This window comes from Biomphalaria glabrata, chromosome 8 (assembly GCF_947242115.1).
Source record: "Biomphalaria glabrata chromosome 8, xgBioGlab47.1, whole genome shotgun sequence".
Lineage (NCBI taxonomy): Eukaryota > Metazoa > Mollusca > Gastropoda > Planorbidae > Biomphalaria > Biomphalaria glabrata.
In genome coordinates this window covers 27,905,051-27,932,062 of record NC_074718.1, presented here as the reverse complement: position 1 = coordinate 27,932,062, position 27,012 = coordinate 27,905,051, and the positions used below count along the sequence as shown (strand labels likewise).

General features: G+C 36.3%; 1 protein-coding gene across 1 annotated transcript in view; it reads left to right on the top strand.

Annotated features, from left to right (window-relative positions):
• Positions 1-6,903: 6,903 nt before the first annotated feature.
• LOC106074552 (protocadherin-9-like) overlaps positions 6,904-27,012 on the top strand; it is a 47,174-nt gene continuing 27,065 nt past the window's right edge. The window contains exon 1 of the mRNA XM_056038621.1: positions 6,904-7,211. The gene's annotated coding sequence lies outside the window, so the exon portion shown is untranslated. The remainder of the gene's footprint in view (positions 7,212-27,012) is intronic.

The following is a 27,012-nucleotide window of genomic DNA, read 5'->3' as shown; positions in this document are numbered from 1 at the left end:
TGCATAGCTACGTACGTACAGTTCTTGTCAAACGCATGAGTGCAATAATCAAGCTTCGAGTTCCTCTCGTAGACACTGGCAGATAGACGGAAGTCTTTAAGGCCCACAGCAACAGGCTTGGACGCAGACCCAACGTTGTCTTGATCTGTTTGGCTGGTTGAGGTACTCATATCAGGTTTATCTGTAGCTAAAGCTTCGGTCAAACTATAGGTCTCTTCTATTGTTTCTTCAGCGGTCTCATTCTGCTTCTCGTTGAAATAGTAACAGCTACCGTCTCTTTTCATTTCTTGTGGGCCACATTCGTTTGGTTTACTATCACAGTCACAGACAGCACAACCATCACCAGCATCCCTATCGTAATTGTCTGTATCGCCACATTCTTGGTTGGACAATTGTTCGCTGTTCATCAATGGTGTAGTTCTTTCATCTGTCGACTCAATCTGATAATGTTGGGTGTTCAGCAGCTCATTAATCATGATTCTAGTTTGATCTTTTATTGTATCTGTTTGTTCTTCTGTCTTGTTGGGCGTGGTAGCTATTTGTTCATTCTCATTCATGACTTTGATCAAATGGTTAAAAGAAGAAAATCTGGTGTTGATTTCTGATTCTATCTTCTTAATGCTCTCTTTCACCGAGTTCATTTTGTATTGCAAAGTTCTCAGGAGCTCCGTCATATTAGGCTTGATTTCAAATTGGCAGGTGTCCGGATTCTCATCTTCCTCCAACAGGGCTTGTCTGAGACGTGCTGTTAGCGTTTCCTTATTTCCGTTAAGCTGTAGACCTCTTTCTCGAAGCTCTTGTCTAAGTTCTTTCATGTCAAGTTCAATAAGAAGTTTGATGGAACACATTCTAGCCAGAAAGATCCCACTTCTGACACCAATTGTTACGTATTTCTGAATCTTCTGGCTAGATGTATTAGTTGGCACACAAATAAAAACACAGCAAAGAACTTGACGACTAAACTTTCAGTTTCATATAACTTTAATGACTATTAACTCTAATAACTTGACGACTAAACTTTCAGTTTCATATAACTTTAATGACTATTAACTCTAACAATTCGTTACTGTAACATGTAGCGTAGAAGACTGTACAATATCTGTCAGTTTACAGTTAGCTATACTTCGTTGCACTGCATCTCTTCACTTCGTTGCAATTCCTCTCTTCTCAATTTGCATCGAGCCGTATTCCACAGAACAGACCAACGACACACTTCCCAGTGTCGCTCCAGGTCTCCCAAAGCTGAACCAAGTCGTAACAGACCAACGACACACTTCCCAGTGTCGCTCCAGGTCTCCCAAAGCTGAACCAAGTCGTACTCTAGTCTACCACATCAGAGCCGCACACGTCTTACATCGACTGTATCGACTGTAACGGCTCAAGTCCACTGTAGTTCGCTGTATAGACTTTAACGACAGTAGTCCACTCCAGTTAACTCTACCCTAGTTAACTTGCATCGAGTCGAACACATTTCTCTTCCACAGAGCCGCACACGTCTTACATAGTCTGTATCGACTGTAACGGCTCACTCACGACTCCATACGACTGACTTTAACATTAACTCTCTGGCTTATATAGAGTCCCTAATCGCTTGTCCAAAGTTGCACAAACACTCCTAGTATCCTCTGAAATAACACGTGAGGAAACGTCACATCCTGTCTTTGTTTATACATGTAGATTCCAGAAAACATCGGCTGCAGTGTCATCAAGTTGGGGTCACACGTAGTGACCTCTATCTGTCACTGTTCATTAGTAACTGTCCCCCTACTTAGATCTGTTCGTCCCCTGGAACAACACGTGAGGGCACGTCACATCCTGTCTTTGTTTGTACATGTAGATTCCAGAGGACACTCGCTGTGTGTCATCTCGCCGGGGTCATACGTTGACCTCTACCTATCACTGTTCATTTGTAACACTGCCCCCTTCTTAGATCTGTTCGTCCCGAACAGATTCTACTTCACCACGATACTGATGAAATCGATCGACGATCAAGAAGGAAGCTTTGGTGGTTGCCCCCTTCTCAGAGATGTTCTTTCAATCTGGCCGTTGTCCATCTTCTTTCCATAGAAGAATGGGAGCCAAATCCTCATTTTTCAGCAGGTCCTCACAAATGTTTTCATCAATCTTGGTATGGAAACATCGATCTTCAGATGACGACATTGGGCACTCTTGTCGAGAAAATCCATCAGCATTCTAACGAGTTCGTGCTTCACTGGCTGAGTTTTACATTCTCCAGCATCTTTTTACAGAGCTTCTTCAGAGATACACAGGTTCATCACAGTACAGCAATATTCACATGTTCTTCTTACAACAGCAACTGACTTTGGGTTTGTACGATGTCTGTTGGGTTGATCTTCTTGTACAGTTCTGACATCTTTAAACTACTTCTTTTCTGTCCTTCTTGCTTCTGACTTAATTAGCGTTCTTCTAAAACCTTTGTTATACTTCATCAAGCTATTCTCATGAGGAATGTTCTTAAATTATTCTTTAGTGGCTTCACACTTTCAACTGATAGTAAGGCTTTCTTCTTTGGTCTGATGGTTCCGGACAGAATCTTTCTAAAAACATGGGCTGTGGAGTTTCATCAGTGCAGGTGGGGGTCTATCAGTGGGAGAATTGGTGGGCTTGTTTTCTAACAACATGGGCTATGGAGTTTCATAAATGCAGGTGGGGGTCTATCAGTGGGAGAAGGGGTGGGTTTGTATCTTGATCTTGTTGGAGCCATCCACGTTGCACTCTGCATATGTCGCTTTCTCCGCCTCCTCAATTTGATATTTCTTTGGTTGCGTTGATGTCGTTGTCGTTGTCTTGCTTTCCTGTCGATCAATGCTGATGGCAGCGACTTAGCACATAGGAAGGCATTGTATTTCATAGCTGTAGTCATCAAGACTGTTGATCTAACAAGTTGCTTCAGCATTATTCTTTGATGGGTGCTTTGCGAATGAGCTGCAAGTCCACTTGAAGGCAAGTTGTCAAACACGTCATCACCTTCATCCGAGTCTGGAGGACTCGACTGTGGGGCAGGTTGATAACATTCAACGTGCAAAGGTCCATCAACTTCAGCATCAGTTTCTATTGTAATTCCTTGACTATCACCAGGGCTTCTCGCGCCTACCTTGATAGCTGTACAAGCTTCTGTTAGGTCTAGAGCTTGTTGGTGTATTTCTTGGCATTCACAGTCTTCTTGCATAGCTACGTACGTACAGTTCTTGTCAAACGCATGAGTGCAATAATCAAGCTTCGAGTTCCTCTCGTAGACACTGGCAGATAGACGGAAGTCTTTAAGGCCCACAGCAACAGGCTTGGACGCAGACCCAACGTTGTCTTGATCTGTTTGGCTGGTTGAGGTACTCATATCAGGTTTATCTGTAGCTAAAGCTTCGGTCAAACTATAGGTCTCTTCTATTGTTTCTTCAGCGGTCTCATTCTGCTTCTCGTTGAAATAGTAACAGCTACCGTCTCTTTTCATTTCTTGTGGGCCACATTCGTTTGGTTTACTATCACAGTCACAGACAGCACAACCATCACCAGCATCCCTATCGTAATTGTCTGTATCGCCACATTCTTGGTTGGACAATTGTTCGCTGTTCATCAATGGTGTAGTTCTTTCATCTGTCGACTCAATCTGATAATGTTGGGTGTTCAGCAGCTCATTAATCATGATTCTAGTTTGATCTTTTATTGTATCTGTTTGTTCTTCTGTCTTGTTGGGCGTGGTAGCTATTTGTTCATTCTCATTCATGACTTTGATCAAATGGTTAAAAGAAGAAAATCTGGTGTTGATTTCTGATTCTATCTTCTTAATGCTCTCTTTCACCGAGTTCATTTTGTATTGCAAAGTTCTCAGGAGCTCCGTCATATTAGGCTTGATTTCAAATTGGCAGGTGTCCGGATTCTCATCTTCCTCCAACAGGGCTTGTCTGAGACGTGCTGTTAGCGTTTCCTTATTTCCGTTAAGCTGTAGACCTCTTTCTCGAAGCTCTTGTCTAAGTTCTTTCATGTCAAGTTCAATAAGAAGTTTGATGGAACACATTCTAGCCAGAAAGATCCCACTTCTGACACCAATTGTTACGTATTTCTGAATCTTCTGGCTAGATGTATTAGTTGGCACACAAATAAAAACACAGCAAAGAACTTGACGACTAAACTTTCAGTTTCATATAACTTTAATGACTATTAACTCTAATAACTTGACGACTAAACTTTCAGTTTCATATAACTTTAATGACTATTAACTCTAACAATTCGTTACTGTAACATGTAGCGTAGAAGACTGTACAATATCTGTCAGTTTACAGTTAGCTATACTTCGTTGCACTGCATCTCTTCACTTCGTTGCAATTCCTCTCTTCTCAATTTGCATCGAGCCGTATTCCACAGAACAGACCAACGACACACTTCCCAGTGTCGCTCCAGGTCTCCCAAAGCTGAACCAAGTCGTAACAGACCAACGACACACTTCCCAGTGTCGCTCCAGGTCTCCCAAAGCTGAACCAAGTCGTACTCTAGTCTACCACATCAGAGCCGCACACGTCTTACATCGACTGTATCGACTGTAACGGCTCAAGTCCACTGTAGTTCGCTGTATAGACTTTAACGACAGTAGTCCACTCCAGTTAACTCTACCCTAGTTAACTTGCATCGAGTCGAACACATTTCTCTTCCACAGAGCCGCACACGTCTTACATAGTCTGTATCGACTGTAACGGCTCACTCACGACTCCATACGACTGACTTTAACATTAACTCTCTGGCTTATATAGAGTCCCTAATCGCTTGTCCAAAGTTGCACAAACACTCCTAGTATCCTCTGAAATAACACGTGAGGAAACGTCACATCCTGTCTTTGTTTATACATGTAGATTCCAGAAAACATCGGCTGCAGTGTCATCAAGTTGGGGTCACACGTAGTGACCTCTATCTGTCACTGTTCATTAGTAACTGTCCCCCTACTTAGATCTGTTCGTCCCCTGGAACAACACGTGAGGGCACGTCACATCCTGTCTTTGTTTGTACATGTAGATTCCAGAGGACACTCGCTGTGTGTCATCTCGCCGGGGTCATACGTTGACCTCTACCTATCACTGTTCATTTGTAACAATATTTTGTAATGTAGGTTTTTATTTTGTTTACATTCCTCTCAAAAACCGAGTTCGTATTTTGATTTAGGCAGTGTTCAGATAGATGCTGAATGACGATAAAATATTTGGGGTTTATATCCAACATTTAAAATGCTAAAAAGTTTTAAGACGAAATGAGATAGATACAAGGATTATATGGTGGAACTTACTAGACAAAGACATTTTTCAAACTTTCAACACAGACAGGGGAGTCTAATTCATTTTAGCCCAAAGCACTGAAAATTAATTTTTCTTCCCTCCAGTTAAACTGGTTAGGATTGAAATATTGAATGTAGAATAGTTTTAAAATAAGCGATGGTTTAAAACAGTGGGAGAGAAAGGTGGACTGGAAATGTGAGCTTTATAGAATGAAGCGAGAAAACAAAGGTCTCTGTTGTTGTTCTTTAAAACTTAAAGGATGTATTCACAATTATCTGATTGTTTCGAATCAGTTCAATACATCTTTTTGATCTTACACACAGTGTAGCCCTTAGTACAATACATGGTATTAACATGAGATAGGTAGAATATTTAATCTGATTTGAGCATATGACCTATTTTCAACGTTATAAACCTGATCAGACAACTTGCTCTGTTTCTAAATGTCCAAAATTAAAATTAACTTTAAAATTGGAAAAAAAGGTTTGATGTGAAATAAGAAAGCCAACTATTATGGTGCCAGTTGTCTTGATAATGAGATTTTATGTTAAGCATTCATCTGTCTTTTCACACTCAACTTGCTTCGTCTCTGTATTGACCTATAGTCTTGTTCTTCTAGACGGTTTTAATCATGAATATAACATTGGTTTTGGGATTCGGAAAAAAAGCTGTAACTTTTTGTTTCTCTACATATCTATTGCGAAATTTCTTTTTAAACTTACCTTGTGTTACTGCGTGTTAGAAATTGTTGATGTTTATAATGTGTGAGTTTAAAGTGTGTCAACTAGGTGTGTCAGCGCGTGAGTGTAACGTCTTCTTATACTTTAATACTTATTCCAGTAGGACTCATTTATAATTATTTCGAAATAGAATAGTCTGTTTAAAATAGTATCTAAATCAGCTCGGCAATTCAATTATTTAAGAAGGAAAATGATTGACGCACATAGATAACTGCTTCTTTTTGAAGTAACGTCTGTATTTTATTGCATATATATATGTATTGCATTTTCAGGTCTTGCCTTCATGTTCTCACTCTAATAGGAGTGCTGTTACACTAGTCCGATTTCCTATTGGATAAATTGATTTGTAGGCGTGGCTTTTTGAAATTTATCGATCTGTGACACGTGGGTTCAAACTGGGATGGTTAGCACATATTAGGACCAAGTTTTTCGTTTTTTAATGGGGGCCTATGGAAATTGTCGGCCTTTCATTATGTAATTAATTACATAATTAAAATTATGTTTCCACCTGTGTCTTGAATGTTCATTCGAAACCTACTTAGACCAGTAAGGCCTGAGTAAGGTCAAGAAAGCGACAGGTGAAAAAAAAAACAACATCGCGGGTACCGGAGGGATTCAAACGACACAGTTGCTGTGGCGAGGAGACGGTGATGTCCCCTTGTACAGTGACGCTTGATTCCTTGCTCGTGTCGTGTCACGCGGGGAGAGACGAGTTAGTGTCCTTGGTCCCTGCAGTTCTACGCGCGCCACCCACGCCCTTCCCACCCCACCACACACTGCTCTCCTTCCCAGGTTTGCCCCCCTCCCCCACCCCACCATTTACCGATCCCCGCTCCTGATCTGGAAGAGCTCGCTAGCTGCGGCGTTAAAACTCTTGTTTTCATTGATCGCTGAGTGTAGGGACACGACTGGAAAGATTCGAAGTGTAGGACTTACCTGTTTGAAACAACTCCTTTAATAGTTGTGTTTCTCACCAAAGTAACATGTATTTCATTACTTATTCAATTATTTGAGTAACGGCAAATACTGGAATATACTACATCACAGACAAGTATACTATAGGTACTATAGGGATAGTATATTAATTTTATTCAATTCATCACAAATCTGGATTACAATTCACATAGAGATTATCAATACCCATACGTTGGTTTGTGTAACATTAAATCTAGGAGTATCGATCAACTTAATGGTAAGTACAATTGGTGATTTATTTCTCACTCATATTGCCTTCATATCTATCTATCTATCTATCTATCTATCTATCTATCTATCTATCTATCTATCTATCTATCTATCTATCTATCTATCTATCTATCTATCTATCTATCTATCTATCTATCTATCTATCTATATATCAATCTATCTATCTATCTATCTATCTATCTATCTATCTATCTATCTATCTATATATCAATCTATCTATCTATCTATCTATATATCTATCTATCTATCTATCTAACTGTCTGTCTGTCTGTCTTTCTGCCTATCTTTGCTTTGAATACAAGAAAAGATCAAATTTCATTATATTTATTAACATCTTAATATCCCAAGCTACTGGTCAATCCCTTGCTCAACTGAAACTTGTTTTAAAAAAAGTCCTGTTCCCAACGTTCACTAAATACTTTTGTTTATGAAATGACAGATCTCTTCAGCATCACCATCTAATTCATTTTGTAATTGTATTATTAGTATGTTATTATTAAAACTTGCTGCTGATTTCACAACTTTATACAATTCTATCAAATGTTTGGTGACCGATATTGTAAATAAGTGTGAGTGAATGACCCTTGACCTAACTGCATTAGTCGAATATGGTTCAAGTATATTGAAGAAATTTTTTTTTCTGGACATTTCTATGTATATGTTCCACAGAAAACTTCTAAATGAGTTATGTTATGCGAGATATTACAGTTATTCTTATTTACTTTGGTTTTGCTTATATAAAATTGCACACAAATTGCTTAGGTCTAGAACCTCATTATATGTTTTGAACCAAAAAGAGAGAGAGAAAAAAAGGTTTAATTAATGCATTCTGATTTGAGCCTACTATTTGAAATTCACGTTTCAATTCATCATGAATATTTTATTTGCACTTTTTTGTTTTCATGAGAACAAGAGTAGCACACGTTACTCCCCCCCCCCTTTTTTCATTTTTTTTCTTCTTCTTTCGTTACTTTTGTTACCCGTCTCCAGACACTTCCTGTGTGTCGGGTCACTAACCTGATTCGCTTAATACCAGTCTTGGTCAACAGCAGATGTCCGACCTGGGGGCTTTCTTTAAAGCTGGAAGTCTTTCTCTCCTGGGTCCCAGGTAGGGCCTGCTCACGCTTGTGACGTGTCATTGTATCCAGCGTAACCAAAAAAAAAAAAATAAAGACTACAAAATATAGGTGTTTAATATGAACAACCTCAGGTGTTTAATACTATGACATATTCAGGTGTTTGGGATGCTAAAAATTGTATTTTTAAAAAAGGACATTAAATGTACCTATTTTAGACCATGCTATCTTTAAGCCAATTTTTTTTCTATGGCAGACGGTTATCGAGGGTGTCATGTGACCAGCACAACAACCGAAAGTCTTTGTACACATAAGTCAAGTAGACATTAGACTGGATTCGGGGGGGGGGGAGTGCCTTTAAAATCTGTAGTTTTTACCGGGATTCGAAGTCGAGACCCTAGGTTCAAATTCAAAGCGCTCTACTACTAAGCCACCAAACACCACTACTATAGATTTTTAATACGATGAAACAGTTCGTATTTGTTATTCTGAAACCATTTATGTTTGAATAGAGTCAACCATGGGCGTAGCCAGGGGGGGATTCTTGGGGTTCAACCCCCCCCCCCCCCCCGAAATGACTGATTTTTGCTTTCATTTGTTTATTTTAGGTGAGATTTTAATACTAAATCATCACTTACCACAGCACAGCCGAGGCAGTTTTGAGTTAAAAACCCTCTACCAGGGGGTTTTGAGTTTAAATCCCCCTACCAGAGGGTTTTGAGATTTTAAAAACCCTTATCAGGGGGTTTTGAGATACAAATCCCTCTACCAGGGGGCTTTGAGTTTAAAACCCCTACAGGGGGTTTTGAATTTTAAACCCCCTACCAGAGGTTTTTGCAGTTAAATCCCCCTCTTCTATAAAACAAAACAAAAAAAAATGCAAACAACAATCCCCAAATTCCAACAGCACAATTGAGGAAGATTTTGATTTTGAATTAAAAACAAAACAAACGAAAAAAAACCCAGAGATTTTTTAGTTTAAAACCCCTTGTCACTGTGTTGTTTTATATGTTATGAATGTGGCTGTGGTTATCAATGTAGGCGTGGTGGTGACATTGGGTTCTTGTTACAAATCACAGAATAATAAAATGACGCTGGGTGTAGCAGACACAATAAGTTTAATATAACACCACATAGTGAATACACCATACAATTCGACCCAGGAATGGTCAGTATTAATCCAACAGTAATATACGAATATCACAACTTAGTACTTATTCTATAACCAACTACTTTAAACATCTAACTCTACTGCTTATATCTTAAGTGACTCAATACAAGTGCTTGCTACAAGATCTCTATGTGGACTGACTGCCTTTAACTCTCTGGTTCACCTAAGGTCAAAAGTGTTCACCTTAGTGCAACATGGGTTGTGAATAAGATTCACAATATGGAATTAACATACACAATACAGAATTAGGGTTTCTACTCTATGGCACCAACTTTGAGGTGGTGACATTACCTATCACCCCCCTTTTGAAAAAAATTTTGAAGAAATTTTTTTCAGCTTGACGACATAATTATCATAAGTAGGATCAATTGGAATTCTTGGGGTCTATGAAATGTTCAATTGCTGAGTTCAAATAGAACTACAAACTTGAAATAAAATATATAATATGACAGTGTTACACAAAATATTTGCTGAATCAAAAAAATTCATACAAGGGCAAAATTCTCTAATTCATCATATTCTTGTAAGGCAATTCAAATAATTCTCTGAGTCAAATGCTTAACATCCCAAATAATTCTTTACATGTAGTTCTAATATATACATCAATATTCAAATGTGTTCAATATTTACAAGTCTTTTTCATAATAATATGTGCAAAGTGTGACAAAAATTTCAATGACAATCTCCTATGTCACAATGTGAAAAATTAATACAAGTTTTTATTCACAATATCTATTTATAAAAAAATCTTTGACACTATAGAAATGTTAGAAGTCTGGTTTTTGACACCAATAATACAATATGTATAAATCATGTAGAAAATGTTACAAGTAAGTCTCAATATGTAAGTGATAAGTATAGAAAAATTCAAAATATGTGTCAAAATTCAAGATCAAATTGATTAATGATCATTGTTACAAATTCAATGTATCTGTTTACTTCAATATGAGGTTTGACATCTCCATAAAAAATTGTTGTGCATTAATATTACACAAGTAAATATGTATAATTCAAATATCAAAATATTGGATCAAAAGTATCAACATGAAATCAAAGTAATAAGTATCCCTCATAGTGCTTGTTACATGCACCTTATGTTTCAATTAAGTATTTCTCCATATGACAGTTCAAATAATTTGTAGCTAGTAATGGCAAAAGTTAAATGTTACATTGTTTATCAAATAATTATTGTGTACAAAGTTCAAAAAACTCCTTTGTCAAAAAAACTTCAACTGAGAAATTGTGTCAGTTGTGATACAATCTTTGAGGTTACGTTAATTTGTTCAAGCATATATATACAAGCATAACATCCTACTAGTTTAGTTGTATTCATTTTAATCTGTTGTGAAAAAAATGTGTAAGTCCAATTTAAAAGAATAATATCAAGTGTCTCTTTCAGCACTTGAAATATCAAAAAGTTTGTACAACAATCTTCTTGTTTACATCAATGATTGTTACAAAAAATATAGTCCATAAGAATAGTTTGACAAAAATGTTTTCAAAAAAATACAAGTGTATGTCAATATTTAATTACACTAATTGACGTTAAATAAATAAGTTACATTATGAATCAATCTCCTTTTTTCAATAGTATTGAAAAATGTGACTAAGTTATATAATTGTGATAAATGACATAGTAAACAAAATTGCAATCTTGTTTACAATAGCTGTAGAAAAAATTTTGTCAAAGTTGTTCTCAATACAATGAGAAAAAATAATGTTTACATTACATGGAAAAAAATTAAGCTAGGTACTGAATAAGTTGGGAAAAAAATTCAATGTTTGTTTACATTGTTGAGTACAAAAATGTTATTCTTGTTGACAAAAGAATGTGAAAAAATTGTTGGTTACAATGTAGTAATCAAATTCCAAAGTTTGTTTACAAATAGAGTTTTTTTTTTAAAAATGAAGTCTTAGTTCTAGTTCAATGTTTACAAATATAGAGTACAATGTTTTCAAAATAATGCTCAGTGTTTACAAAATAATGCTCATAGTTGGTTGTAAAAATAATTTTTTATTTTAAGGTGTGAATCTTAAATCTTTGACATTTAGCAATACAAGTTTTGACTAACATGACATAGATCATTATCTAAGTCATTCTGATTATCTTGAATATATCTGGACATAAAATCAGCAATAACATTATCTTTCCCTTTTATTTGTTTTATTTCAAAATGGAAATCAGCTAGGATCATGGTCCATCTTGTAATTCTACTATTAGTATTTGCTTTAACATTTAGAGTGGTTAATGGTTTATGATCTGTAAATATTAGGAAAAGTCTGCCTAACAGATGTCTTTTTAGTCGCAGTGTACACCACACTATGGCTAAACATTCTTTTTCTATGGTACTGTTTCATATTCTATTGGTCTTTCAGTTGCTACAGCTGCTATGTTTTGTCTGGTATGATTGTTATTGTGGTAAGTATGTTGTCTATCTTGAAATTGGTCTCTTCTAGACATTCTGTTGTTTTGCCATCTTCTGTTTGTTTGATGTGATCTACTGTTAGTTGGAATGTAGCTTTGCCATGTTCTTCTGTTATATTGTTGTTGATAGGATCTATTATAGTTAGGACTGAAGCTCTGGAAAGTTCTGTTATCTCTTCCATATTTATGGTTTCTATTTACATGTTGCTGTTTTTCTGATGCCATTCTCTTTCTGCACTCTGCTTTGGTGTGACCCAATATGCCACAGAAAAAAACATTGTATGCACTTGGCATATTTAAATTTATTTGTAGTTCTTGGATGGTTTTCTGTCACTGTTGCAGCTACATTGTACAATTCCCTTTTGTCAATGGTGATGTTTGGGTGTGAGTCTTTGTATGTTGTTAAGTTTGATATCAATTCAGCTTCATTTTTTATTTTTCTCTCCTTCAGGAATGAGAATGCTGCATCTGTAACATTAATTAACACATTCTCAATGAGAAAGAAATCTAAGATCTGTTTGGGGTCATCTAAGTTGCAGTTTGCGAGTTGTAGCCACTTTTTCATGTTCTGGCGCATGTCATGTATTGTTCTTTTTAAATCTGTATTCTTTGCTAGTTTTATTTCCCTAAAAAGTTTTCGATAGTGCTCCTCCGTTTTGCCAAAATGTTCAATAAGTCTTTGTTTTACTGTGTTGTAGTCTTTTCTTTGCTCCATAGTTAGTGTGTCGATGATGTTTAGTGGTTCACCTCTTAGGTTAGCTAGAAGTTGTTGAGCCATTTGTGCACTATTCATATTTGCTGTTTGACAGATGTATTCAAATTGAATTATGAAATTTTCCAATGTGTCTTCTTTTGGGTCAAAGTTCCTAAATTTGCTATGATACTGATAATGAGATGAAGTTTGACTTGCTGAATTGTCTTTATTTTCTTTTGCTAGCTTGGCCATTTTTTCTTCATGTTCTTTTAATTTTATTTCATGCTGGCGTTCTTTTTCTTTCTCTAAGTTTTCTTGTTCTTTCTCTCTCAGTCTTCTTTCATGTAGCCTTTCTTCACGTTGCTTGTCTTTTTCTACTCTAATTCTATCTATTTCAATTTTAATGAATGCAGCTCTATCATCTTCTTTTAACTTTAGTTTATCCACTATCTCTATTAGTTTTTCATACTCAGCCATTTTCAAAGATTCAAATTAGTAATATAGTTACTTAATAGATATGATAACACTAGGTAGTTGTAAATGAATATTGTACGATAAATACTTATTATAGCTCAAATAGTAATTGCAGGTAATAGTAGATATATATTTTGTGCGAAACAATTGAGGTTATGAGGTATCTTAAGTTATTCTTGGTACTTTGTCTAGTTCGTAATGTAATACTTTACTGATCAATTATGTGATTATGTATTTTTAGTATCTCCCCTTGCAATGTAAAAGTTTATTGCAACAAATAATTCACAATTGTGTGAGCCTTATTAGTCTGATAAATAGTGATCAATGTATCGATAGTATCAAATAGTTGAATGTGCTCAAAGTATATATTATTTACAATCAATCTTGTCACAATCTCAAATCAAAATATATCCCATAGTGTATCAAGTGTGTAGTGTAGTGTTGATAATAATAAAAAATAGGTTGAAATAAGAAGTAAAATAAATATATATATTAATAAGTAATTAGACAAACATAAATACACTATAGATACTAAACAGTCTGCTTTAAAGAGACATTACAAGATAGTAGAAATAGTAGACAAAAGAATTACAATGAGAAATAACAATGACGCAAAAGAAAATTCAACAGATGTAAACAAGACAATACAAGAGTTTAACAATATGATAGATACTTAACGAAATACAAACTTGACTAATACAGCTATACGATCAAGTATTTACTTTATCTAAAGAGTCCCTACCAATACCTGGATGCTTACTTGAAAAAAAATATAAATGCTCAGACTCAATAGATAATTAAATTTAGTCCCTAAAGTCAAATGTATATATAAATACAAATGTAAAAAATTGTGGTGTAGTTCAAGAGAACTAATCAATACTGATAATACTAAGGGTAATTAAAGTTACTTCCCTTAAATATTCACTTGATGCTTGACTTGTACATAAAGTTCCGGTGATGCTCCACATAAATTATGTCCACAGTACAGTTCATAAGTAATCCACTTGCTAAATCCGCAGCAGAACGGTACAGTTCATAAGTAATTCACTTGCTAAATCCACAGCACAATGGTACAGTTCATAAGTAATCCACTTGTTAAATCCACAGCACAATGGTACAGTTCATAAGTAATCCACTTGTTAAATCCACAGTACAATGTTCCAGTTCATAAGTAATCCACTTGTTAAATCCACAGTAGAATAGTACAGTTCATAAGTAATCCAATAAATACTTCATATGTTTGACAGATAATCCATTAAACAATTCATATAGTTGACAAGTAATCCAATAAATAATTCATGTGCTTGATAGGTAATCCACTGTTTCGTACAGTTGCTGAAACAAATATAAATAACTAAAAATGACCTTAGGTAGTGACGACAAGAGAGGTCTAAGAGTAAGAGCGCTCTCTTATTAAATGTGCTGTTAGACAGCGACAATAGGAGTGTGTCATTAGAATTATGACGAGCACTCGATGTAGATGATTCTTGAATATGTCAGCTACTTCGACTGACCATATATCAGCTGTCTTCAAACGATGACTTGAATGACTTGTAGTACTAGATTTTCACCCACACCGGTTGTAGTATTACGGTTGTCTAGTTTCCCCACACAGGCTGTAGTATCCAGGTTGTCTCAGCATTTCATGTTTGATCTCTTTCGCTTAGGATGTTAAAGTAACTTTGAACAATGCTGTGCTCCTAAAGCTATCTCAACTGGTGTACAAAAAAAATACAACCACATAAATCAGGCTTCCAGATAAATGACACTTAGGACAGTAGTCAACTGGAAAAGTTGAAAATACAGCTCAGACAGGAACAGTTCGAATTGTTCAGTTCATCACAGATGAAAAAATAGCTTGCTAATGGTAACTGTGTCATGGCAGGTCAACATGACATGTAGTAGTAGATCTACATACCAAGTGTGTAGTCAAAAAATTTAATAAATTCTGGATTAGTTGCAATTCATGTAAAGTTCAATCTTGAAGTACAAGTTAAAATAGTAGGCACAGTTAACTTTCAATTTCAGCTCTGTTTTCTGTTAGAGTTAGAGTGTTAGACTAGCTGAAGATAATAATAATGAATAATGTCACTCTTGGATCACGTGAATCTCACTTGAAAAATTGTGTGCTGGTCTCAATAAATGTAGATCTAGGTCATCTCTATAATGTTGAATGTGTCGCTGAACGACCAAATGAGAAAAATAGTAGAGTCTATAATAATCAGGTTTTAGCTTTCTTGCTCGTTGAGTGGCGTCATGTGTAAACAAATATTTTTTAGAGTTACTTTTTCATGTGTTAACTAAATAGTTCACTTGCCAACTTCAAAAATATCCGTATAAATGTTACTGTAAGTAACTGTAGTATTAAAATATTTCTGACAGCAATAGGAAAAAAATTCTTGACTTGTTCCTCTGGTGCTCATAAATCCTTTAAGTTAGTAGATCTGACACTTCTGATATCATAAAATATCGTTTGCTGACACTTCTGACACTATAATTGCTGTTTGCTGACACTTCTGACACTATGCTGTTTGCTGACACTTCTGACACTATAAATGCTGTTTGCTGACACTTCTGACACCATTAATGTCACTGTGTTGTTTTATATGTTATGAATGTGGCTGTGGTTATCAATGTAGGCGTGGTGGTGACATTGGGTTCTTGTTACAAATCACAGAATAATAAAATGACGCTGGGTGTAGCAGACACAATAAGTTTAATATAACACCACATAGTGAATACACCATACAATTCGACCCAGGAATGGTCAGTATTAATCCAACAGTAATATACGAATATCACAACTTAGTACTTATTCTATAACCAACTACTTTAAACATCTAACTCTACTGCTTATATCTTAAGTGACTCAATACAAGTGCTTGCTACAAGATCTCTATGTGGACTGACTGCCTTTAACTCTCTGGTTCACCTAAGGTCAAAAGTGTTCACCTTAGTGCAACATGGGTTGTGAATAAGATTCACAATATGGAATTAACATACACAATACAGAATTAGGGTTTCTACTCTATGGCACCAACTTTGAGGTGGTGACACCCCTCAACAGATGATTTGACGAAAAAACTTTCCTTTTCGATATAAAATCTAAAGCGAAATACAGGCATGTAATTCCAAGAGCGTAGTCAAGAAAGGTTACAAATTTCTACCAGTGGCTTGGGCTCCATTAATTAAGTGTGAATAGTCTTCTGCCGAAATTGAAAATCATTAAATGTGTCTCAACAAAGATGGCTAAGACAGATTTTAGGAGTCAGTCATAGAGATCGGGTCTAAATCAAAGAAATCATATGCCGAACTGGGAGTCGAATCCTTAGTAAGGTTGTCACAGAGCGTCGCATGAGGTTTTGCGGGACATGTTTTCCGACAAAATGAATTACGCAAAATAAGAGTTGCGAAAACAGCTTGCCGGAAAATGCGCCGAACGGCGCGAGAGGGTCTAAGTCAGTAAGAATAGCACATTAGGTTTTTGAAATAAAACTTTTTAATAGCAAGATAATGCACTGTAGATACCTCAGAATATGCATTTTGTTGGCTTTCAATACCAGAAATAGTGCTCGGCGGCGGGGCGAGTGGGGGAGCGCTACGAACTCCCCCAGACCCCCTAGCTAGCAAGGGCGGGGAGTCTACAATAAACAATAAACGTCTTCCGAAAGGGTCAGAATGTAATAAAGATTAATTATGTACACACACACACATATATTTATATATATAATTTTTTTTCGCGGGGGGGGGGGGGGAGGTCGGGGGGATTCCCCCCCCTCCCCCAAAACCCTCCCCGAAAAAAAATCCTGGCTACGCCCATGGAGTCAACCTTAGGTAATTAATATGATAAAACTAGAGATGTTTGGTAGGCCGAAAATCAATGTGAGGAATATATGTTTCTATTTTAAGTACTTGTTTTTTTTTTCTTATTATTATTCTCCCTCTCTCTTTTTCTCCTTTCTCTCTCTCTCTCTCTCTCTCACTCTCTCTCTCTGCCATTTCTCATGCTCTTTGCAAACTAAATTCAATATACATAGATTTCTTCTAGTCATGTGTGTATCATTTCTTGTAAATTTTGTCTTTTAACACACTCTATCATCTAGATATACACTTGACTATCTTGTGGAAATAAGCAATATTTGCCTGCTTGAGATTTTCGTACACAGTGGAAAAACTATAAATAGCAAGCTTATTATCTGTATCCTACGTGCAAAATAGGGGAACTGTTGATAGAGTTCACCTTTACCTATCCCATAGTCTGGTGGACCGTTGGGGCACCTCACAAGATTTGTCCACCGTCTTTCTTCATTCCTCTCTGTCTTTTGCCTTGGATAGAACCTCTTTCAATGGCATTCTTTTACGTTGTCTTCCCATCGCGTTCTCTGTCTGCCTCTTCGTCTTTTTCTTGGTGCTGTTCCCTGAAGGAAAGTCTTTGCGAGCCCCAATATGCTAATGTTTTTTTAGAATGTATACGGTAATTTGTTAGCACTTCTTAGCACCATAAAGTCAAATTTTCTCTCAGCTGTTCTGCTTGTAGCACTAAATAACCTCAAAAATTATTTTCAAACCAATGGGCAACTAATTAGCGGTAATAAAGAAGAGTTGATAATGAGATCGACTGCTACGCCTGAGATATTGTTATCAAGACTAGAATATAGTTCCTGGGTGATTTTAAACAATAACTTCTCAGGAATGTAAAAATTAGCTAAATAATGTTGTCGATAAATTATAGCCTTACATAAATAGATCCAGACCTATGTAGATCATGTCTATCATTTAAAAAATTAAAAGAAAAGACTTCAACAGCTGACGTTGTTTAGTTGCAAATATTTTTATTTACTAGGCTTACCTGAAAATATTAGCACCACATTCTAAAACTAGATCTAGAGATTTATTCATCATCACTCCTTTGAGTTCCTCATGGAACATAGGGCCTCGACAAAAACACGCCACTCTCCACGGTCTCTTGCTAGCTTTTTGATGGTGAACCAGGTAGATGTGCACAAATTGCCAAGGAAATGGCCAACTACAAACTACAGATCCTGGGAATGAGTGAAGTTCGATGGAACACATTCGGTGAAACAAGACTGCAATCAGGAGAAACTCTTCTCTGGAAAGGAAAAAGAAGATGACTTACATGAAAATGGTGTAGCACTACTACTAAACAAGGAAGCTTTCAAAAGTCTTCTAGAATGGGAACCAGTTTCAGAACGAATAATTAGAGCCAAATTTTTGTCTAAGTTAAAAAATGTTCACATCATTATGTGCTATGCTCCCACCAACCTTGCAGAGATTTATTAGCAAGTTATTATAAATTATAATATGAATAAAGTGCTATATTTTCGGGCTTATAAAAATATATATTTCACAGAAATTTTAGAATTATAGGCTAGTCTACACGAAGAAATCTAGAACTTTTTGTTTTTTAAGATGAGTACAGTAAGGGTTACTCCAGCGTCCTTGACATTACTTAGTTGAACTTGAAAATCTACATTTGCACCGCAAATAAAACGTTTTAACAAAAGCTTTTTTACTTCGTTGTTTCATTCACACCAGAAAAAAAAATACTTTGATTTTAAAGCTAAAAGCGCATTAACGATGCATGTTGTTCATGAGCCATTTCTGTTCTTTCAAGTTTAACCTTAGTTTGGACAGCTATTAAAAACATCTCCTTAGGTTGTTAAGGCCACTTCATTAAAATTCCCTACTTTCTTGTGTCCAGAATTCAAAATTAATGGTTTTACTAATTTGCTCGCATTCCCCAAGGACTAAACCAGAAAAGGTTTCTCTAGTTAGTTAGTGAAGAGTTTAAAAAATCTGTAAAGAAAAGCGCTTACAAATGTTGAGAGATGGGAAATGATAGGTAGGGGCCTTAAAGCCTCCAATCTTTGGTCTAAAACAAAAGGATGTGTCACCGATTGAAAGTAAGACGCTAAAGACGTTATGCCCCGGGGGGCCTCGGGCTCTCAATGGGGCATTAGGTTTGAAGATCGTTCACTGCAACAGCTATTGATGTCTTGATAAGTGGAGAAAGGGACCGACCTGTGTATGCTGGGGGATGGTATATCAGAGAGACACTTCATGTGTGTACACCGATAGATGTGTATGTGTAGGTAATAGAAATGAACGAATATTTAAGTGTGACACGGTGCTTTCTATACCCAAGCGTTGCCGCATTTTGTGAAGAGAAAATGGAAACTATACAATAACTTTCTATTCCTAATGCTATTCAAACTTCACATTTTCTTTCATATGAATAGTTGACATTAACACATGTACCGGAAGCTCAAAATTGGAACCAGTGAAATCTGCCCATGTGGAGTATGCCGACCATGTCCTCCAAAACTGCTCTCTTTACCAAGAGGCCCGTATAAGACATTGGCCCCAAATCACCCCAAATAGAAAGAAAACTATATGGAGAGCTCCCTGATTTGGAAACCACTGCGCAGTTCATCTCCTGTATTGGTCTAGTCATCTGAACACTTCAACATAACTATGAGAACGAAGAAGAAGAAGAAATATTTGACATTGATATTAGTTCAAAAGACTTGTGTAAGAATAAAGATTATTATTAAAATCTATCAATGCTCCTGACCAACCATGAGACCCAATAAACTTCAAAGAACTTAATTTACAACCATGAGACCCAATAAACTTCAAAGAACTTAATTTACAACCATGAGACCCAATAAACTTCAAAGAACTTAATTTACAACCATGAGACCCAATAAACTTCAAAGAACTTAATTTACAACCATGAGACCCAATAAACTTCAAAGAACTTAATTTACAACCATGAGACCCAATACACTTCAAAGAACTTAATTTACAACCATGAGACCCAATACACTTCAAAGAACTTAATTTACAACCATGAGACCCAATACACTTCAAAGAACTTAATTTACAACCATGAGACCCAATACACTTCAAAGAACTTAATTTACAACCATGAGACCCAATACACTTCAAAGAACTTAATTTACAACCATGAGACCCAATACACTTCAAAGAACTTAATTTACAACCATGAGACCCAATAAACTTCAAAGAACTTAATTTACAACCATGAGACCCAATAAACTTCAAAGAACTTAATTTACAACCATGAGACCCAATACACTTCAAAGAACTTAATTTACAACCATGAGACCCAATACACTTCAAAGAACTTAATTTACAACCATGAGACCCAATACACTTCAAAGAACTTAATTTACAACCATGAGACCCAATACACTTCAAAGAACTTAATTTACAACCATGAGACCCAATACACTTCAAAGAACTTAATTTACAACCATGAGACCCAATAAACTTCAAACACTTAATTTACAACCATGAGACCCAATACACTTCAAAGAACTTAATTTACAACCATGAGACCCAATACACTTCAAAGAACTTAATTTACACTACAACAAGTTTCTCCCTTTTCTTTTTCTTCTTTTCCTTTCCGACATTTTGATCTTTCCGATATTGTCTCCCCTTAAGAACTATTTTCTCCTTTTTACGTCTTCTTTCTCTTTCTAACTATCTTATCTTATCTTATATAATACAGACGTTACTTCAAAAAAGAAGATGATTACGTCCTACCCGTCATGCATTTAGTCATGCATATTAACCAATGACTTAAATTCTGCCAAGTCACTGGTTTTCCTGGCTAGCTCAGGCAACCCATTCCATGCTCTAATAGCACTAGGGAAGAAGGAGTATTTATACAAATTTGTCCTAGCATATGGGACGAGGAATGTGCCTTTATCTTTGTGTCTTTCAGAGTATATTATTACATTTTGTTTTTGTATTTGAAGATTATGGTTCAGTGTTTTTTGTATGATTGCTACTTTACTTTTGAGCCTTCTGTCCTGAAGGCTTTCTAAATTTAGTGATTTTACTAAAGTCAAATGTGAATATTCTTTTGTTATGAATCGCACTGCTCTATTTTGAGTCTGATCCAGTTTCTTAATGTTTTCTTGAGTTGAGGGGTCCCAAACGGAGGATGCATATTCTATTATTGGCCTAACCAAGGTTAAATAACATTTTAGTTTTATGTTCTTATTTGTTTTCACTTCTTTTTCTCCCCTCTTTTCCTTCTCTTTCTCTCACTTTCTGTCCCTCGATCTTTCCCTCACCCTTTTATTATTTCTCTCGCTCTCTTTCACTGTTTCTCTATCTATCTCTATTCTCTGTCTCTTCCTCCATCTCTTTTTCTTTTAAGCGAGTAGATTTAAAAGTAGCATGCGAGCGTGTCTTTGACTGTCTTGTTATCATCCGTCAACATTTTGAGACAGTCATTAGTACTGGCTAACTATCAGACCAGTTGGAATTCACTGATTACACTAACTATTCAGCTAACTGACCCATCTTTCAGTTAGTTACTTCCCACTAGTTCAGACCGTGCGAACCAAGATTCGTCTTTTTTGTCATATTCTACTTATTTTTATATTTAAAAGACATCATATTATTATCTAGATGTTCCTTTAGTCCTGTTTCTTACCACGCCCCCTTTTTCTTACCACGCCCCCTGTTTTTCTTTCTTTCCTTCCAATCTGAAATTGTTAAATTTCTTTAGCGGCCGTCTTTTTTCACTCCATCCATTAGATAGTCCCTAATTTACTGACCCAACATCTGAAGAACTAAATTACACTTTTAAGTAATTTAACTAATGATGCTCCACTTACCGTCCGGCCACCTGACCTCGACGCGTGACCTCCTTATACCTGACTCACGGCAGTCAGAGTACCTGATCCGGTCTAAAAGTGGCCTGAATGGCTTCAGATGAATCCGGAACTTAATTACAACAACGGTGTCCAGCTGTGGGCCAAGTCTAATCACGTGGTCGTTGAGAGATGAAAAAAAAAGTTTTAATCATGCGCTTCATAGAATTTAATCATCGGCTTTCTTCTTCTTTTTCTTCTTGCTCATCGCTGCAGTAAAGGTAGCAGAGGGTGCTAAAGGTAACGAGAGGGAGCTAAAGGTAGCTAGAGAAAGCTCAATAAAGCTAGAGAAAGCTAAAGGTAACTAGTGAAAGCTCAATGTAACTTGAGAAAGCCTAACTAGAGAAAGCCTAATTTAGCAAGAGAAAGCTAAATAAAGCTAGAGAAAGCTAAATGTAGCTAGAGAAAGCTAATAGTCATTAAAGCTAAATGTAGCTAGAGGAATTTTAAAAATCTATAGGAAACGATGGAGAAATACAAATAACTTAGGTATTTAGATAGAACTTAAAAGTGTAGCTAGAGGGAGCTAAGCGTAGTGAGAGATATCTAGGGTAACTAGAAGGAGCTAAACCTACTTTATGCTTGTCTTTTGATTACCGGGTTAGCATTAGTTAGTATTAGTAGTATTGGTTAGTATTAGTTAGTATTAGTATTGGTAAGTATTAGTTAGCAATGGTTAGTATTGTTATATCAAAGGTCGAGATTAGTATGAGTAGTTTAATTAGCCCTGTTTCAATGCCGAGTGATAAGGCTGTAATCTAAACTGGAAGTCTTGAATTTGAAGGCTTACATTTTAAATGCAATGTCTCACGATGTACCTGGGCCAGGCGGGATCTGGCACTTAATAATAGAGGTGCACATTTGTGGTGGTTCCAAGATACGCTCGTCAATACCTGACCTTATATACAACTAAATACCTTTACTGAAACTATTAACAAAGAGCTATTTCCAGGATCAGATCTACGAGGCTTTAAGAAGCTAATAACTCTTAAACTTCCATACGTCGCTGTGTTCGGCTTCATGTTGATTCTGCCTTCAAGTCAAACATAAGACTTGTGTACAAGATGTCAACACTTAGAATTGCTCGCTCTATTCAAAGATATTTCACGCAGCCAAACATTTGAAGCACTCCCTTTATAGAGTCTCTTATAATGGATAGGTAAAAAATGAGGATAAAGAGACTTGACAAAAATATGAAAAGGATAAAAGATGACTAAGTGCTAGTCTTCCACGCTCTGGTCTACTTTGCCTTGTAACAACACTGTTTCATACGTAATGCAATAGAAATAGAAATACAAATTCATGACATTTTTCATCTATTCACGCTCATATCTGCAATATTTTAAGTTTCAATATCACTGCCTGGTATGGCAATCTGAGCATTAAAAATAAAAATAAACTTTATAGAATCCTAAATGCTGCTGGTAAAATCATTGGCAAAAAACAAACCCCATTTGGGCAGTTGTTTGAGACAAACTTCTATAAAAAAGCTAACAAGATCCTCGAAATAAAGAATCACCCTTTGGGTCAGGATTTTGTGATTTTACCATCACAAAAGAGATACAAGATACCGATAGCAAAGACAAACAGACACAAACACTCTTTTGTTCCCATGGCAATCAAATCATTAAATAAGAACAATCTGGTATAAACTTTGTCACATGTAAATTATGAGTGAGTCTGGTGTGAATGTACACTTTGGTTTCTTATAGTTATAATGTTTTTTGTTTGGTGTAATGCACAAATTGTAAGACAAATTTCCATACGGACAATAAAGATTATTATTATTATTATATTATAAGAAATGTAAAATATTCAAAATCACATTGCTCTGTTAGAAACAATTTTTCACCAGTTAACAATGAGAGTGAAATAAGTGAAATAAGATGGAGACACACGTGAGTATCTTTTTTTATCCTATATGATAAGACGAATTCGTACCAATCTTTCTCCTTTCCTTCTGGAATGGGTTGCATGAATCAGCCAGGAAAACCAATAACTAAGGAGAGTTTAAGTAACAAGATTAACACAAGCATCTCGTAGGATGAAATTATCTATCTTTTTTTCTTAAAGGAAAAAATATGTAAAACAAGCAAATAAACAATAATAATAATATACGCACTGTGAAACGGAAATACTTAAAGAGCAGACGACAAAATGAGTTTGTCGAACAGGGTTAAGATTTCTGCTATTTGAAATTTTGTCCTGCGTTCATTGTATTCACATCTTTTTTTTTTCATTATATTCTTTTTTTTTTTCCATTATATTTTCAATTCTTCATCATTCACTGTCTGTTTTTAGTTTGCGCCAATTATTTTACGTCAGATTATAGATTTTGCCATTACATTGTCTGACTTCTTCTCGGAGCTGAAAATAACGCAGCCAAACAGCGTGTTACCATGGAGACTACTATTTAAAGAAACATTTTTTTCTAAATTCTACCGACTGCTTCTTTTGGTTGTCAGGAGATTGTTTTTTCTTTATATATTTGAATAGATCGATATATGTGTTAAAGTTGAGTCTAGAAAGATGTAGAACTAGATCTGGCACAGCAGAACTGGAAAATCAAAAGCAGATATAGACAGAGACACGGAAACTCTGGTAGACACAGAGGCGTAGCTAGGGTGTGATGGGAGAATTTTACCCCCCCCCCCGGGCTCCCACTTGAGGGTGACCCCCAAATGAGCGGGTTTTTTTTTTACATTAAATATTAAGTATTACGCAAAATGCAGGGGCCCGCAAAGAGGTCAAGCCCCCCCCCCCGGTTACCCAAATGATGGCGAATTCCTAACTACGCCACTGGGTACAGATACAGATGGACAGACAAATTGATGTACAAAAACGTCATTTCAGATTAATATCACATAAGTTGATACACCCAAGCTGTCACCATTATTGCCATGTAATCCAATTCACATTATCTACAATGAAGACTGACGATACGATTTCATTTACAGGGTTTGCACTAGTCTTGAGAGTGTCTCTCGCCATAACATGTGTTAATGTATCCATTTGCCCTTATCGCATGTTATATTAAGGAGAAAGGAGATTCCCTGTCCCCAATAATACTAGGAATTACAACCAACTCACAGACTCTTGTAGCTCATCTACTATCTTTGATACCATTTAATTTCACCCCCCCCCACTCCCCCCCCCCCTCTTTTTATGATGACCTACAATGCTAGACCCAGGCTTTTAGTTCACAATTACTTGCAGTTATCTCCCTGCTAGGTGGAACTCTTGGTATCATTGTCTCCCCTATTAGCTGGGCCACTTTTAAATACACAACGTAATTATACTCACATCTGTGAAGTGACTCACACACCAAGCAATGTGGGATATCACAATGAAAGAGTTCTTCTGTAAGAATATTAAAACACACACACACACACACAGAGAGAGAGAGAGAGAGAGAGAGAGAGAGAGAGAGAGAGAGAGAGAAACAAAGATGGCAGTGCTGTTCAATTTTACAAATATTGTTTTTCTTATGTTATGATATAGTAATTGGATAACAATTGTCTGCATTTGAGTCATGATTTCTAGTTTTAAGATCTACTGAAATAATATCTGCATAAAGAGAAAACAATCTGATATCAATATTGCTAGAAATGACTTTAAAAAAAGAACGATTCCCATAACCTATAAAGATAAATAAAGTTATATATCAACTGCCTTCAATTATTCTTATTTTAAGACTATCAACTGAACTATATAATAGTCTTGTAACGTTCTAGCAGCCAGATATCTCCCAGTGACCTCCACTTTTCAAATCCTTAGTCTTCCTATCTCCTAATTACTAATGATGTCCCCGGGTTGCACAGGCACGCCTATGATTGACCTTCTCTCTGGGGTCATTTATCTCAGCCCGAAGTCTCAGTAACCCTTAATCTTTTGTTTGTTTTGTTTGCCTCCCAAATAAAAAAAAAGGTCATTTCTTTGATCTTGTAATACCAAGTATATCTATGACGAGGAAAAATATGTTGACCTATGTATGTCAACTTTGTAATATAACATATGCATTCGTGGAATATGTGGTCTTCCTTCACTGGTAAAACGACTGTGGTTCACCTCGCAGGACACTTTTTTGTGTGACTGACACTCCTATTCTGGGGAGACTCTCCCTTTCACATATAAGGCAGGTTATGGTGGCATTTGCTTTGATGTTAGATTAGGGGTTCCCAACATGTGGATCACGACCTCTTTGGGGACTACTTGCTTGAGGTCACCTAAGACCAAGGGAAATTGGCGTTTTTTTTTTTTTGTGTGTGTCTCTTAACTTAGGGCATTTTGTTTTGGTCGTTTTCAACGTGCTCGGTATTTGTGCCCAAGTTGGTATACATTCACTTCTGTAGCAATGTAGCAAAGATATCCCATCACTCAGGGTTAAACTTTAGTGTGTTAGACTCTCGTCAAATGAGTTATGAAACAATCGTCAAGAGACACTTGAATAATATAAAAAGTGTGCGTTTGTATGTGTGTGGAGGGGGTAACATATGAACTTAAACCAGAGAGGGCGCTTTACAAGATAAACAATACAAAGCTTTTGCTATGCTCAGTTTCTCAATGATGCATTATGGGTTTCAGATCTATACATTTTCAATTACGATTTTATAACAATAGCAAAATCACATTTACCCAGGCCTATGAACTAAAATAATTTTAGGGTTAGGAGTCGTCACCTATTGGAGAATTGCATTAGGGTGTCGTGGAGCTAAAATGTTGAGAACCGCTGTGTTGGGCCATAGCTTAACTTTTCTCATTGCTTATGTATATGCTCAGTGGGCTATGGTCAAAACTTTATTTGGTTAGTTCTGGGCTATCTCGGAGGCGATAAATAAGCTAATTGAGTAAAATCTCAAATCAATAGTTTTTTTTTCTGCTGATTTAAACCTTAACTCAGCTGCGCATGGATTTAGCCACTCAGCCACAGCACCTTTGTAAGAATTTTTAATTCAGATGTCCATGTGCATAAACAGAAACTGTGAGACATTTTAAAGCTGGAGAACTAGACGATTCTAAACTATTAAAGGCTATTATTTCATACTCTGTACTAAGAACATTGGATGTAATGTCTTCAATCGAATGGTGAACTAGCCTTCTACACCAATATTTTGGAAAGCTCTTTTTTTGGTCCTACTATAACTAATGTGTAAACATTATATTAACTTGTTCTTCCTGATTTGTTTTTTTTTAACTAACAATGCCTTAGACACACGCCTAGACTCGCAAC